The 14845-nt window shown below is 35.0% G+C and overlaps 2 protein-coding genes across 2 annotated transcripts in view; one reads left to right on the top strand and one right to left on the bottom strand.

Annotated features, from left to right (window-relative positions):
• LOC123524213 (sodium/bile acid cotransporter 5-like) overlaps nucleotides 1-1988 on the bottom strand; it is a 38344-nt gene extending 36356 nt beyond the window's left edge. Inside the window, exon 1 of the mRNA XM_045302261.2 lies at nucleotides 1724-1988. The gene's annotated coding sequence lies outside the window, so the exon portion shown is untranslated. The remainder of the gene's footprint in view (nucleotides 1-1723) is intronic.
• LOC123524214 (trafficking protein particle complex subunit 13-like) overlaps nucleotides 1-14845 on the top strand; it is a 140404-nt gene that overhangs the window by 61268 nt on the left and 64291 nt on the right. The gene's annotated exons all lie outside the window — the stretch shown is intronic.

The following is a 14845-nucleotide window of genomic DNA, read 5'->3' as shown; positions in this document are numbered from 1 at the left end:
AAAATGGCGAACATCGGTAACAAACTTGTTTTGAAGTTAGAAAATTGTCTATACCTGTGTATTATGCGCACCCACGATTCGCGGGTGGTCCCAGGGGTAAAAAAACTGTGCATTATACATGGGTATCTACGGTACATTATAAACATGTCTACCTTATAAAGCATACAAGCCTACAAAACACAAATGTTTCTACATTTAAAAATTGCTTGCACAATGCAAATGAATATTGTTTCCTCTTGAAGTGGACAAGTCAGTAATATAAATAAATATTTCTACCTTATAAAGCAGACAAGTCTACAAAAAGTTAAGAAGGAGACAAGATTAGTCAACAATATACATTAATATTTGTACCTTATAAAGCATATAAGTCTACAATATAAATTCATATTTGTACCTTATAAAGATTACAAGTCTACAGTACAAATTCATATTTTTACTTTATAAAGCATACAAGTCTACAATACAAATTCATATTTCTACCTTACAAAGCAGACAAGTCTACATTACAAATTCATATTTCTGACTTATAAAGCATACAAGTCTACATTATAAATTCATATTTCTGACTTATAAAGCAGACAAGTCTACAATACAAATTAATATTTCTGACTTATAAAGCATACAAGTCTGCAATACAAATTCATATTTTTACCTTACGCAAGTCTACAATACAAATTCATATTTTTACCTTACGAAGCAGACAAGTCTGCAATACAAATTCATATTTTTACCTTACGAAGCAGACAAGTCTACAATACAAATTCATATTTCTACCTTATAAGGCATATGAGTCTACAATACAAATTCATATTTCTACCTTATAAAGCATACAAGTCTACATTATAAATTCATATTTCTATCTTATAAAGATGACAAGTCTACAATACAAATTCATATTTTTACTTTATAAAGCAGACAAGTCTACACTACAAATTCATATTTCTACTTTACAAAGCAGACTAGTTTACAATACAAATTCATATTTTCTAGTTTATAAAGCAGACAAGTCTACAATACAAATTCATTCTTCTGCTTTATTTAATACTTTTGCCTTATAAAGTGGACAAGTCTAAAATACAAATTCATTATTTCTATTTTAATTGTAAAGCAGACAAGTCTACAATACAAATTGATATTTTTTACCTTATAAGTCAGAAAAGTCTGCAATACGAATTCATATTTCTACCTTATGAAGCAGACTAGTTACAATACAAAAAAGCAGACTAGTTGCATTACAAAATCTTAAATATTGCCAGCACATGCAATGCACATAAATATTTTTACCTTACAGAGTAGAAAAACACACAGCCACCTTTCCTATAATTTTATGATGGGTAAATTTACAATACACATACTAAATGAAATTTTTTTTTTATACTTCTGCAGGTACAAATAGGTATTGTAAACGTTAAAAATACATTATATATTCAATATCTTTAACATAAAACAATTGCATTAGTTAATAAAATGAATTTAATACATTTATCAGAGGTATGCATGTTTCTACAATTACTGTAGATACAATTTTATATAATTGTTTGAAATGCAAATGATCTCTTATCTATCTTTTCTATCTGAAATGCGAATGATCTCTTATCTATCTTTTCTATCTGATTATCTTGATAAAATGTAATTTGTGCTAACTATGTATAAGATAAGTATATTCATTTTCTATCTTATAATCTTGATAAAGTATAATTTGCGCTATGCATAAGATATTTACCTAGTTATATTCCTTTCGTACAAGTTAATACTCCAAAGCAGCACTTTTTTCTCTAGTGTCTCAGTGTAGCTAGTATGTTACAGTTTAGTTAATAAGTAGTGTAGCTGATGCTTTTCTACCTGTATTGATTGTTATAGCAGCCTACCACATTCATTCACCGATATATATAAGGATAAGCCGCATTTTTTACAAGGTGTTGACAAAGAAATTCTCCTGACAATAATGTGGAACTTTGACACAAAAACTGTTCCAATCTGTTCATGAATTATTAATTTAGGTTGTTCATTAACTGTCATGACCAGGCGGATACTAGAAATAACTATGGAACATTGGTTTATTGCCAGGGCTCCGGTCTATAATTTGTAACCTTAGCGCCTTTAACTTTGTGAGAAAACTGCGAAAGTTATTGGGGGAAAAGTAATTAGTGCCTTGCATCAGTTGCCAGTTATTGACGGAAATATGGAACAAATTTTCTCAGTTGTACCAAAACTTTATCTAAGTTCTCATCATGATTATATTTTGATTTTTCATGATACAGTTATCATTTATATGAAATCCATAAATCTTCCTGCATGCTGCGAGGAATGGCAGACATTTTATTATGAAACATGTTTCTTTATCTAAAATTAACTGCCAAATATATGATATATATCTTGTTTGCATAATGTATTTAACTGATATCAATATGTATTTCTATTTCTTCAATGAGTATGACATTATTAAACATTATTGTGTGTGTGTGTGTGTGTGCCGGTAGAGGTGGGGGTGGGGGGGGGTTGGTATACTGTTTTGCTCAGTGTCAGTCTGTAGACCATTTGGTTTCCAATCAAATACCAGAGAATGCTTGGTCTCATAGTGGTCAAACTTAAAGGGATGATTGCCTAGACTATGGTCAGTAGCTGCAATTGACCCCTGATGGTTTTGGGGATCTGAGTAGATCAAATATCACAATGACCTTGAGACTTAAAGCATGTACCGTCTCGATATCTAAAGAACATTTTGGACTACAGTCTTCAGACTTTCTTCAAAGTATGATTGCCTGTGGTAAGTAGGTGAACCCTGTTCATTTATGATCAGTTGGTTAAAAATCAAGGTCGCAGCGACCTCTGGACTGAAATCAGTTTTCTGCTCAATACCTGAAGAATGTTTTGGCCTACAGTCATCAAATTTCATAGGATATGTTTACCTGTGGTCAGTAATTGACTCCCTTTTGTTTTAGGGAGTCAGTAGGTCAAAGGTCAGTGCCACACTGACCTTGAGACTGGAAACAGTTTCAACTCAATAACTAAAGAAACTTTGGCCCCCAGTCATCAGACACTATTGATGATTGCCTGTGGTCACGAGGTGACCCCTGTTCTATTAGGATCAGTAGATTAAAGGTCAAGGTTGCAGTGATCTGTAGACTGAAAATGATTTCTGCTTAATAACTTAAGAACACTTTGGCCTACAAAAGTCAATCAGTTCCAGTGCGACAGTTGCCTGTGGTCAGTGAATGACCCCTTAAGTTTTGGGGGTCACTGGGTTTAAGGTCACAGTCCCAGTGTCACCTCTAGACTGAAAGTTTTCCACTCAATAACTTAAGAACACTTTAGTCTACAATTGTCAAATTTTGCTAGATGACCCAGTTATATTTGGGGTCAGTAGGTCTTTCAAATTTGATATCCACAAACTCATTTCCAGATTTCTTAAAACCATGAAAGGTTATACCCATGAAAATAAATGATTTTACAAAATCATGCTTTACATTTTACTTATTTTTATGCCCCCGGCAGCTACTGATGCGGGAGGCATATGGTGATTGTCCTGTTCGTTCGTTCTTTCATTCGTTTGTCCGTCCGTCCGTACGAGGTTAACCAAATGGGACCGTTTCATCTAGCATCAATACCCCTTACTAGACTGACTTGATACTAATGCAGATGTAACCTGTGACCATTCCTCATCTTCAGACATCACCTGACCTCAGTTTGACCTTGACCGTGACCTCATTTTGGACTTAGGTTGCTTTATATGGGCCATCTCTTGGTTAACCAAATGGGACCGTTTCCTCTAGCATCAATACCCCTTACTAGAATGACTTGATACTAATGCAGATGTAACCTGTGACCATTCCTCATCTTCAGACATCACCTGACCTCAGTTTGACCTTGACCTTGATCTCATTTTGGACTTAGGTTGGTTTATATGGGCCATCTCTTGATTTACCAAATGGGACCGTTTCATCTAGCATTAATACCCCTTACTAGAATGACTTGATACTAATGCAGATGTAACCTGTGACCATTTCTTATCTTCAGACATCACCTGACCTCAGTTTGACCTTGAACTTGACCTCGTTTTGGACTTAGGTTGCTTTGTATCGACAAGGATGCCACCGGGGGCATCAAGCGTTTATTGAACACAGCTTCTTGTTTTTACATTTTTTAAAGTCTGTGAGTTATCCTGTTGAAAGTTTTGTAATGTTCAACATCTTTTTGCTTTATAAATCAGAAGAGAACTTTTGGCAAAATCCTTAATAGCTGCTTTAATTGAATTGCTGTTCAAACTCCAGATATAACCTTAATCTTATAATAGCATATAATAATTATCAAGGAGCCAGTGAATAATTAATAAGCCTTTCCTCCACAAAATACAAAATAATTAAGATTAAATATCAACTTAAGAGCTTTTTTTCAATGAATTTAGTCTTCAGCCCTAAGTAATTTCTGTTGCTCAGTTAGAACTTTAATTTGATATTTGGTTTGAAGTTTTTCTGGTTATACTGTTAAGCTGTACAAATGGAGGACTTATAATAAAGGGAAGTAAGTCTTGTCATGGCATATGGAAATGAAAATCATTTTATGAATTAATGGCAACTCTTGATAAATTAATTACAATTAATGGCAGAGTTATGATCTTTCTAAGGATGAAATATGATATTGAAAAGTTTGACATGTTAAAAAATTCAAAATAATGTCTTAAGATCTGCTTAAATTATGCAGATATCTTCAGTGGGAAAATATCTCAAAATCTGCACAGCATTGGTACCATAACTCTACATTGCTTTTTGCAAGAATTATGGCCCCTTTTGGACTTAGAAAATCATGGGTAGGACAATATTTCTATTATACAGAGACAAAAAAATAAGATGAGCATCTGCACCCGCAAGGCGGTGCTCTTAATGTTGTTCTCTCCCACCACCTCAACTTTTTCAGGAAAAAAAATCAAATGATCAACTCTTCAATTTGATATGACCTATATAATGTACTTCATGATTCGCCATTCTTAGGAATTTTTAAACTGACTCACTCTCAGAGTAACTTTTGAATGACAAATTCAAAATTTCTACTGTTTGCCTTTATTATAATATGTGATCTCTTTGATCAAACTGCCTATATGGTAGATTTTAGTGTCCCATAGAAATTCTTATCTGAGCCTTTTATTATAAGACAACAAGTGATCTAGTGCTGTCTGTATTGATATTACTTGATAAAAGAATTATTTGAGCATTAAGTCAGATTCCCTTTGCAGCTTGCATGATAACACGCAACAGTATCTAAATACAAAATTGCATGCTATATAATAAGAGAGATTTCACTAGACTGTCTTTGGTCTGTAGTGCAACGTGGCAGGTAAATTGTTACATCCATCATTTAAGGGTACAGTCAAGCCCATGTTATGGACGTATGCTAGAATTTGGGGCAAAATTTTTCCCAATAACAGAATTTCTTCAAACTTTGGATATTGAAGGATATATGATCATCTAAGAAAAAAAATGCAATAAAAATCATAGGTCACCGATATTGAAAAAGAGTTATCTGTTTTATTGTACATTATATGGCATGACATTCTCATCCATCAGAGGTTTGTCAAAATCCCGATACGAACCACTGATTTATTTCTATCGATTATTTGGTGAGCATGCGCGCTCGTAATTACTACTGGGTGTGGTTTCAGCCAATCATTTTTCACCAGTATTCGGCATGTCGATTTGAAACTTCATACAACATGTAAGCAAATACTTGCTTACGATTTATAAAGGCCATATTCCATGATTGCGATTTATACAGATTTATTCCTGTAATTCGATGTTTAGAGATTTACATAAGAAAATAATAATATTCTTCGTAAGCCGACATCGATATTGGAAAGGACGCAGTCACGCTTTTCATGGACGATTTTGATTGGTTTGCTACGATTTGTCGTGAAACAACGCTGATTGGCTGAAACGTTTTACCTGTTAATTGTAAGCAAACCACAAATGTCGGCGAAATGTACCAGAGGTTCATCGGGGGAACCACGGTAGACCTCTGGTATGCGAGAATGATGGCATGAGTATCATATGTGACATTTAACAGCAAAATAGATCGGTGTCTTAAAACATGAAGTAGATGAAAAATTTGTTCATTGGGAATTTCCAAAAAATAAGGTTTACCTTGTGTGCATGTCTTTAAATAAATCAAATAGTACTGTGTAGACACAGAAGTGAAATCCCACTGTGTTTTATTGTTCAGGATGAATTCTATGTTCAGTTCTATTTATTATTATTATAAGTGTCTTAGTTGTTGTGACAAATAGCGCAGCACACTATAGTGTTCATGGGTGCAAAGCAAAAGCATTGTTTGCTTTTAGTGTCATGCAGAAAATGGCTTTTATCTAATTGGTCTGATCCGTATAAGTTTTGTCATACAAAGGTTATGTTTCAGGATAAGTAATGAATTAATGTCATCTATGGTCTGGTCTGGAATCTAAGATAAATTTGGCACCAAATTGGTCTGGACTGTTCCAAGAGTGATCAGTCAAAAGGCAGACATTGCTGACAGGTCATTTTATATACTTTTTAAATGGCAAAAATACAATACAAATGCTAAACTGTTGGTGATATGCAGTATTCAGATCTCCTTTGTTTTGTTCACCATGTTCACAGGAGGTAATTCCTGCAGTAATTAAAATTTTGTGAAATTATGCCCCTTTTCTACTCAAAACAAGGCGTAGAAGTGATAATGCAGCAATATCTGTGTATGTATACGGCTAATAAATTAAATAACAACAGAAAACATGATAACTGGGGAATATTGTAAATATAATTTGATGATTTTAATTCATAAATGTTATGTACATTTAATGATAACATTAGAAACTATATAACTGAGTGGTACAGGGGTAACTGAGTTCCGTTGTGCGAAATAATTATTTTGTTTGCAAGTCTGTATTTTGACTGTATTATGTCACAGTGTTAATAATATCAGTCTTAATTTATCGTTGAGAGACAATAAAATGATTTTATAATGACATAATTATAAATCATGTTTTATTAGATATAAAAATTTTTTGGGGATAAAAAAACAAAGATATTGTAATGCTTCAAGGCATTAATAAGTATACTGTAAGTGTAGCTTTCTCCTTGAACGATAGCAAGAATATCTGTGAGTCGATCTACTTCAATCAATTCTCAAACCCTAAGCAGTCCAAAAAAACAACAAACAAACAGTGTACTCATTTCCTGAGTGCAGCATCATTTTCAAGATGGAGGGAGAGAAAGGTAGCTGAGGTGTGCATAAATAAGATGCATTTTATCTTTTGAAGCTTTTTAGTTGCTAAATCATGATCTGTAATTATGGCTTAGTTTAATTTAAGTTAGGAAGTTGGAAACTGCAATCATTATAAAATGGGAGTTGAATGTCTAAAGTAAGAAGAAAAGTAATTGGATACACTTAAAAGTCTAAAAATACCTACTGAGTTGTGGCTGTTTTTTCCTCTTCTTTAAATGTCATTTTCTATCGATTTACTCTCATGAAACCAACTGGGTTGTCACACCAATCTAAAATCGGTGAAATTTGCAAATTTAGACAGGGCAGACTGGTGGATTATAAAAGACAATGTCTGTGGATGATAGAACAGAGACTTAAATTTGGTGGGAGACAAAAGTTATTTTAGACTTGTACTCAGAGTTTCATGATTACGTAGACTTCGTGTTGCGGTAAATGGAAATATTAGCACAAGCGAACATTATAAAGTTTTTTTGTGTTTGGCTAATGATGTAATATGTGGTTGCTTTTATTTATTATTTATAAATTCTATCAGATTTCTGAGTTTCCCTTTGAAATATGTACCTGTAGCGACCAAATTGTTGGTAAACCTTCCATATTTACATAAAGTCATTATGTTCTCTGTGGTTATTTCTGTATAATTGTTAGCTAATTTTAAGATATCATTCATGCAGGGAGTCAATTAATGGCCAATCTGAGAACACTGCAATAATCTTAAGTCCCAAGATTCCAGAAATGCATATTAGCTATATCAGTCTTAGACATCTATTACTTTTGATCCTTAAAGTAAGCTTTTAAGATGCATTAAATATAGAGATAAGATTTGAAATTGGTATCTACGTAGGAACTGAAAAATCAGACCACTTGTTATTGATGTCAAGACAGGGTCACCTCGGAAGATGTTTAAACAAAATGAACCATTCCTGGTATAGCTCTTTTAGTACAGGCTAGATTTTCTTCAGTCTAAGAAATTAACACCAGCTTGAAAATTGTCCTTTTCTTAAATTTGACTAATTAGCCCCATATCGATGTTTCACTGGAGGAGACTTATAGTTTCCATCCCTCCCCAACCTATCCGTCACTTTAGATAACTCCCACATATTTCTCCTCACTGGAATATCACGCCGTAGACACGTGACATTATACTCCACCCAGTCACATTACATGTATACTGACACCGGGCTGACCAGTCCTAGCACTATCCTCTTAATGCTGAGCACCAAGCATCAGGAAGCTACTTAGTACCATTTTTAACGTCTTTTGATATCATGCTGCCAGGGATCCAGACTACGCCTCTGGCACTTGAAGCGGGTGCTCTACCACTATGGCGATACTGCTTGGCTTTTGTAGGACCTTTGTATACTGTAAAGCAAAGTCTGAAAATATTTGCCAGCTTTGGTTATTTTTCTCCAGCCATCTTTAAATGTCATTTACTATCGATTCACTCCATGAAGCCAACTGGGATGCCCCGCAAATCAAAAATTGGTAGACTTTGCAAACAGGAATAACGAAAGTCTCCTGGGTTATAGAGAATATGTCTATTTGGCAGTTATGGAGATTTTTAACAAGGAGACATGAGACAAACTATAACCACTTTGGTTATGTAAAAAAAGTTGAAGAAAGTTAGGTCTGTCAACATTAATATGAATTTGTGGAGATTCCTTATGAATATCACAAAATATTGAATAAATAGTAAACAGCTTCCTATATACACTTGAAACTTGGTATCTCAAATTCCAAGGGATTGAGCATTTGTTTACTTCGATCGAGATTATCGAAATTTGACTTAAAATGTTGTGCATGACATTGTGTCTTCTGGACAAGAGTTGAAAATGTTTTCAACTGTGCATATAGCTGGAATTTTGAGATAAACGAGTTCCAGACATATAATTTGAGTTTCAAACATATTTGTATTCTTTGTCATTGTAACTTTAAAGTTGTCTGTTTGGCAGCTGTTGTGTTGTTTTTGATTGTACTAACTGTACCAAGTACCACCTGTACTAACACAGCAAAGAGGCAGGGTTGAACATCGGCAGGGAACGTACTATGCTATCACTTCATATATATAGAGTGGAAACTCTGTTTGCTATTGTCATCAGAGATTAAGTGAACCAAGTTGAGTCTTGGATGCTTTGCTCGAGATCTTTTAAATGAAGTTTTAAAAATTGCTGGGATATATTATTGAAATTCATGTTGTCTGTAGTTTTATATATTTGCTTTTACATTATCGTTATTAGAGTTATTATGGAAGTTTTGAAAGGGCTTTATTTTCACACTAAGCAACATATGGGCTTTAATTATGTCTCCCCCAGGAGACATATTGTTTTTGCCCTGTCCGTCCGTCCGTCCGTCCGTCCGTACGTCACACTTCATTTCCGAGCAATAACTGGAGAACCATTTGACCTAGAACCTTCAAACTTCATAGGATTGTAGGGCTGCTGGAGTAGACGACCCCTATTGTTTTTGGGGTCACTCCATCAAAGGTCAAGGTCACAGGGGCCTGAACATTGAAAACCATTTCCGATCAATAACTAGAGAACCACTTGACCCAGAATGTTGAAACTTCATAGGATGATTGGTCATGAAGAGTAGATGACCCCTATTGATTTTGGGGTCACTCCGTCAAAGGTCAAGGTCACAGGGACCTGAACATTGAAAACCATTTCCAACCAATAACTAGAGAACCACCTGACCCAGAATGTTGAAACTTGATAGGATGATTGATCATAAAGAGTAGATGACCCTTATTGATTATGGGATTACTCCGTCAAAGGTCAAGGTCACAGGGGCCTGAACATTGAAAACCATTTCTGATCAATAACTAGAGAACCACTTGACCCAGAATGTTGAAACTTCATAGGATGATTGTACATGCAAAGTAGATGACCCCTATCGATTTTGGGGTCACTCCATTAAAGGTCAAGGTCACAGGGGCCTGAACATTGAAAACCATTTCCGGTCAGTAACTTGAGAACCACTTGACCCAGAATGTTGAAACTTAAGAGGATGATTGGTCATAAAGAGTAGATGACCCCTAACGATTTTAGGGTCACTCTGTTAAAGGTCAAGGCCACAGGGGCCTGAACATGGAAAATCTAGGGCTGTCATCGATAGAAACGATATCGATGTATCAACGATATATTTTTGTCGATCGATTATCGATTCCCATTTTCAAAAATCGATATTTTACAGAGAGAAAAAACTATCCAGATAAACACCCAGACCCTCAAAAACAATTAAGTTCACAAAATTGTACATTTAGATAAATGTAAAAGAGAAGTGAAGGCAAAATAAAAATGAAAGATTTTATTAATTTTCATTTCTTTTATTTCATAAATACAAATACAACACAATCAAACAGTAATATGATAAGTATGCAATAAAACTAAAATTAGCATTTACAGGACGGTATATAGTATGCATATGAACTAAAAGGTTGTTAATCTAACTTAATAATCGGTATATCGATGTATCGTCGATATTTGTCTTCTGATATATCGGTATTGTCGATGTGCCTAAGACCCAATCAATGACAGCCCTAGGAAAACCATTTCCAATCAATAACTTGAGAACCTCTCGACCCAGAATGTTGAAACTTCATAGGATGATTGTTCATGCAGAGTAAATGACCCTTATTGATTTTGGGGTCACTCCGTTAAAGGTCAAGGTCACAGGGGCCTGAACATTGATAACCAGTTCCGATCAATAACTTGAGAACCACTTGACCCAGAATGTTGAAACTTCATACGATGATTGTTCATGCAGAGTAGATGACCCCTATTGATTTTGGGGTCACTCCGTCAAAGGTCAAGGTCACAGGGGCCTGAACATTGAAAACCATTTCCGATCAATAACTAGAGAACCACTTGACCCAGAATGTTGAAACTTGATAGGATGATTGATCATAAAGAGTAGATGATCCTTATTGATTATGGGATCACTCCGTTAAAGGTCAAGGTCACAGGGGCCTGAACATTGAAAACCATTTCAGATCAATTACTAGAGAACCACTTGACCCAGAATGTTGAAACTTCATAGGATGATTGTACATGCAAAGTAGATGACCCCTATTGATTTTGGGTCACTCCATTAAGGGGTCAAGGTCACATTGGCCTGAACATTGAAAACCATTTCCGGTCAGTAACTTGAGAACCACTTGACCCAGAATGTTGAAACTTAATAGGATGATTGGTCATAAAGAGTAGATGACCCCTAACGATTTTGGGGTCACTCTGTTAAAGGTCAAGGTCACAGGGGCCCGCACATTGAAAACCATTTCCGGTCAGTAACTTGAGAACCACTTGACCCAGAATGATGAAACTTCGTAGGATGATTGGTCATGCAGAGTAAATGAACCCTAACGATTTTAGGGTCACTCTGTTAAAGGTCAAGGCCACAGGGGCCTGAACATGGAAAACCATTTCCAATCAATAACTTGAGAACCTCTCGACCCAGAATGTTGAAACTTCATAGGATGATTGTTCATGCAGAGTAAATGACCTTTATTGTTTTTGGGGTCACTCCGTTAAAGGTCAAGGTCACAGGGGCCTGAACATTGATAACCAGTTCCGATCAATAACTTGAGAACCACTTGACCCAGAATGTTGAAACTTCATAGGATGATTGAACATGCAGAGTAGATGACCCCTATTGATTTTGGGGTCAGTCTATTAAAGGTCAAGGTTACAGTGGCCTGTTCATGTAAAATCATTTTTTGGAAATAACTTGAGAACCACTTGACCTACAATGTTGAAACTTAATAGGATGATTGGACATGCAGAGTACATGACCCCTATTTATTTTGAGGTCACTTGATCAAAGGTCAGGGTCACAGGAGCCTGAACAGTGACTTGAGAACCACTAGGCCACGAGTGTTGAAATTTAGCGGGATGACTGGACATGCCAAGAAGATGATCCCTATTGCAGCCAACCATCAGTGTCTCTTTGACTTTCGCTCCTGACCCCTATTGACTTCTTGCCTATAGGACTTTGCATTGGGGGAGACATGCGCTTTTTTACAAAAGCATTTTCTAGTTAACATTTTATTTTAACTTTCTGATGTAAGAGGTTGATTCAGTTAAATAACCATAATTTTTGTTCAGTTATTATCTGACGATACAGTCATGCTGCAGTAACTGTAGTTTTAAAGATCTTTATTTTGCTTCCAATAAGTTTGGGGCAAGGATTGCTAATTTCTGGATGACAACTTTTGTAGCCTTAATTTCCTGTCTAGTGATATTGTGACGTATTTTGCTTGGTTGAAGAGTGAAAACTCGTTCATAAAGCTATTTTCTTTGATTGTCAGATACTGAAAGCTAAAAACGAGACTAAGCTTTTTAGCTGTCTAGCTTGGCATAAATTGTATTATTTCCGCTTACAAAAATCAGATATTCAGCAGAGAACAGTTAGATTTCTGTTTTTCATGCAATCGTCACATAAAATGATATTTATAAATTCTGTCTTGTTCTTTTATTACATGATAATTATACCCCACAGATATAAAGTATACCCAGTCGAAATTGATGGATTATTTTCCATGGTAATTCATGGTTTACCATGGTAGTTCATGGCCATGGGACAAATTATATTGTGGTTTACCATGGTTGACCATGGCTATGGTAATTGGCACCACAGTCATAAAACATATCAGACCATGGTCAAAAACCATTGTGGACCACAGACAACTATGGTTGACCAAGGTCCACGTCCATGGTCAACCGTGGTGATTATTGACTATCAAAAACTGTATAAATATGAATTTGAAAGGGTCGTGAAAATACATGACAATTGCAGTCTATATCTATTTTTGCAAGTCAGTCATTTATTTGTCATAAAATTGCTAAGTTTACAACAAATTATAGTCAGACTATGAAAGTTTACCTTTGAATATGTCTATAAATGCAGGAAAATTATTCTATAACTAGGAAACCCTTTGGAGCCATTAAATGCAATCAGGCATTTTTGGTGCATTGTAAAACTTGATAAGTGTGAAAATTACTAACATGACCGTGGTAGTCCATGGTCAACGTTGGTTAAAAAATGCCATGGTCAAACTGTTGATCGTCTTTTCTGACCACGGACAATCTTATCTCACCATGGTCCTGACCGTGTTTTCACCATGGTATTTGATGGTTGACCGTCAAAAACCGTGGTGACCATGGTCAACCATGGTCTCATTTCGTCTCAGTATTTTGGAGCTTGGAACTTAATTCTTCGAGTATTTCATATTTAATAGTCAGTTTGTTTGTTCATCCTTCAATGAAAGTCATGTAACTCATCTCAAGTAACTACACATAAATATTCATCATATTATAAACTTACAACCCAGGTCCAGTCAAAGAAAAAAATCTAAATATTTCTGAATTGTTATCTGAATAATTGCCAAACATCCTCTGATTTCTGAATACTTGCTGAAATTGGCTCAATTCAGTACAAATTCAGAAAAACTCAGATTTTTTCTGAAATGTTCAGACATCAATTAAGAAATGTTTAGACATCAATTCTGAAATATTCAGACATATTTCAGAAATATTCAGACATCAGTTTACATCTAGAAAATCTCAGAAATAAATTTAGAAATATTCAGCCATTCAGAAAATCTCAGACATCAATTCAAAAATATTAGGAAATATGTTAAAATTAAACCCAAACCAAGATTGAACCTGTCATAATGCCTGAGGCATATGTGAAGTTTGCAAGCATTTGGCTCAGTAGTTTTTGAGAAACCTGCTAGCATGCAAAACTGAACCAAAATTCCTAACTTAAAAAGGGGTTTAATTTTGACAAGATATAAGGCAGAAAATAGCTGGAGGAAGCCCTTACCTTGAGGGAAGTAAATTCACTATATGTAACTGGTCTGTTGTGTGAGGTCATCTCATGATGTGAAATTTGAAATCATTTGGCCTAGCAGTTTTTGAGAAACCTTGTTTGCAAAAGTTTTGCAAAGTGGATGCCCCACACTGAAGAAAGGGTGAAAAACATTTCAGAAAAAGTTCAGAAAAATTCATCTGAAACTATCTTAATTCATTTCTGAATCTTTAAGTAACAGATACATTTCCATACAGATATGTTCAGAACATAAACTCTCTGTTCAGAAAGATTCAGACTGCTAAGAATTGTTCAGACAGAGTTCAGAAATATTCAGAAAAAAAATTGCCATACGGATAAGCTTTATTTTGTGTCAGCTCAATAACTTATATATAAATCATTATAAATCATGTCAGCTTCCATCAGTTCTAAATCGCTGGAATGAATTTCAGGAAACTTAGCATCAATAATTATTGTTTACCTCATTAAGACAGATGCGTTTCAGTATCAGAGATGACTCTTTAAATCCTCTATATGGGGTATTATTTATAACCACCTTCTTGGATAGCTCTAGTTTGACTGCTGTGTAAAAAAATAAAGATCAAAGTCTATTTCTGTAGTAGTACAATATTGTTTCTGATTAACTTTTCTATCCCACCCCCAATTGATGCTGCCATATTAATATATGAATATATAAAAAAGAGGAAACTCACTGTAAGTGTTCATTACTTCCAACTTTATATATTATTCAGAAAGTAATCAGGCCATTTTCAGAACACTGAAAGTTTCA

Source organism: Mercenaria mercenaria, chromosome 3 (assembly GCF_021730395.1).
Source record: "Mercenaria mercenaria strain notata chromosome 3, MADL_Memer_1, whole genome shotgun sequence".
In the NCBI taxonomy this organism is placed as follows: domain Eukaryota; kingdom Metazoa; phylum Mollusca; class Bivalvia; order Venerida; family Veneridae; genus Mercenaria; species Mercenaria mercenaria.
The sequence above is the reverse complement of the archived record's forward strand: the minus strand, read 5'-3'. Positions and strand labels throughout refer to the sequence as shown.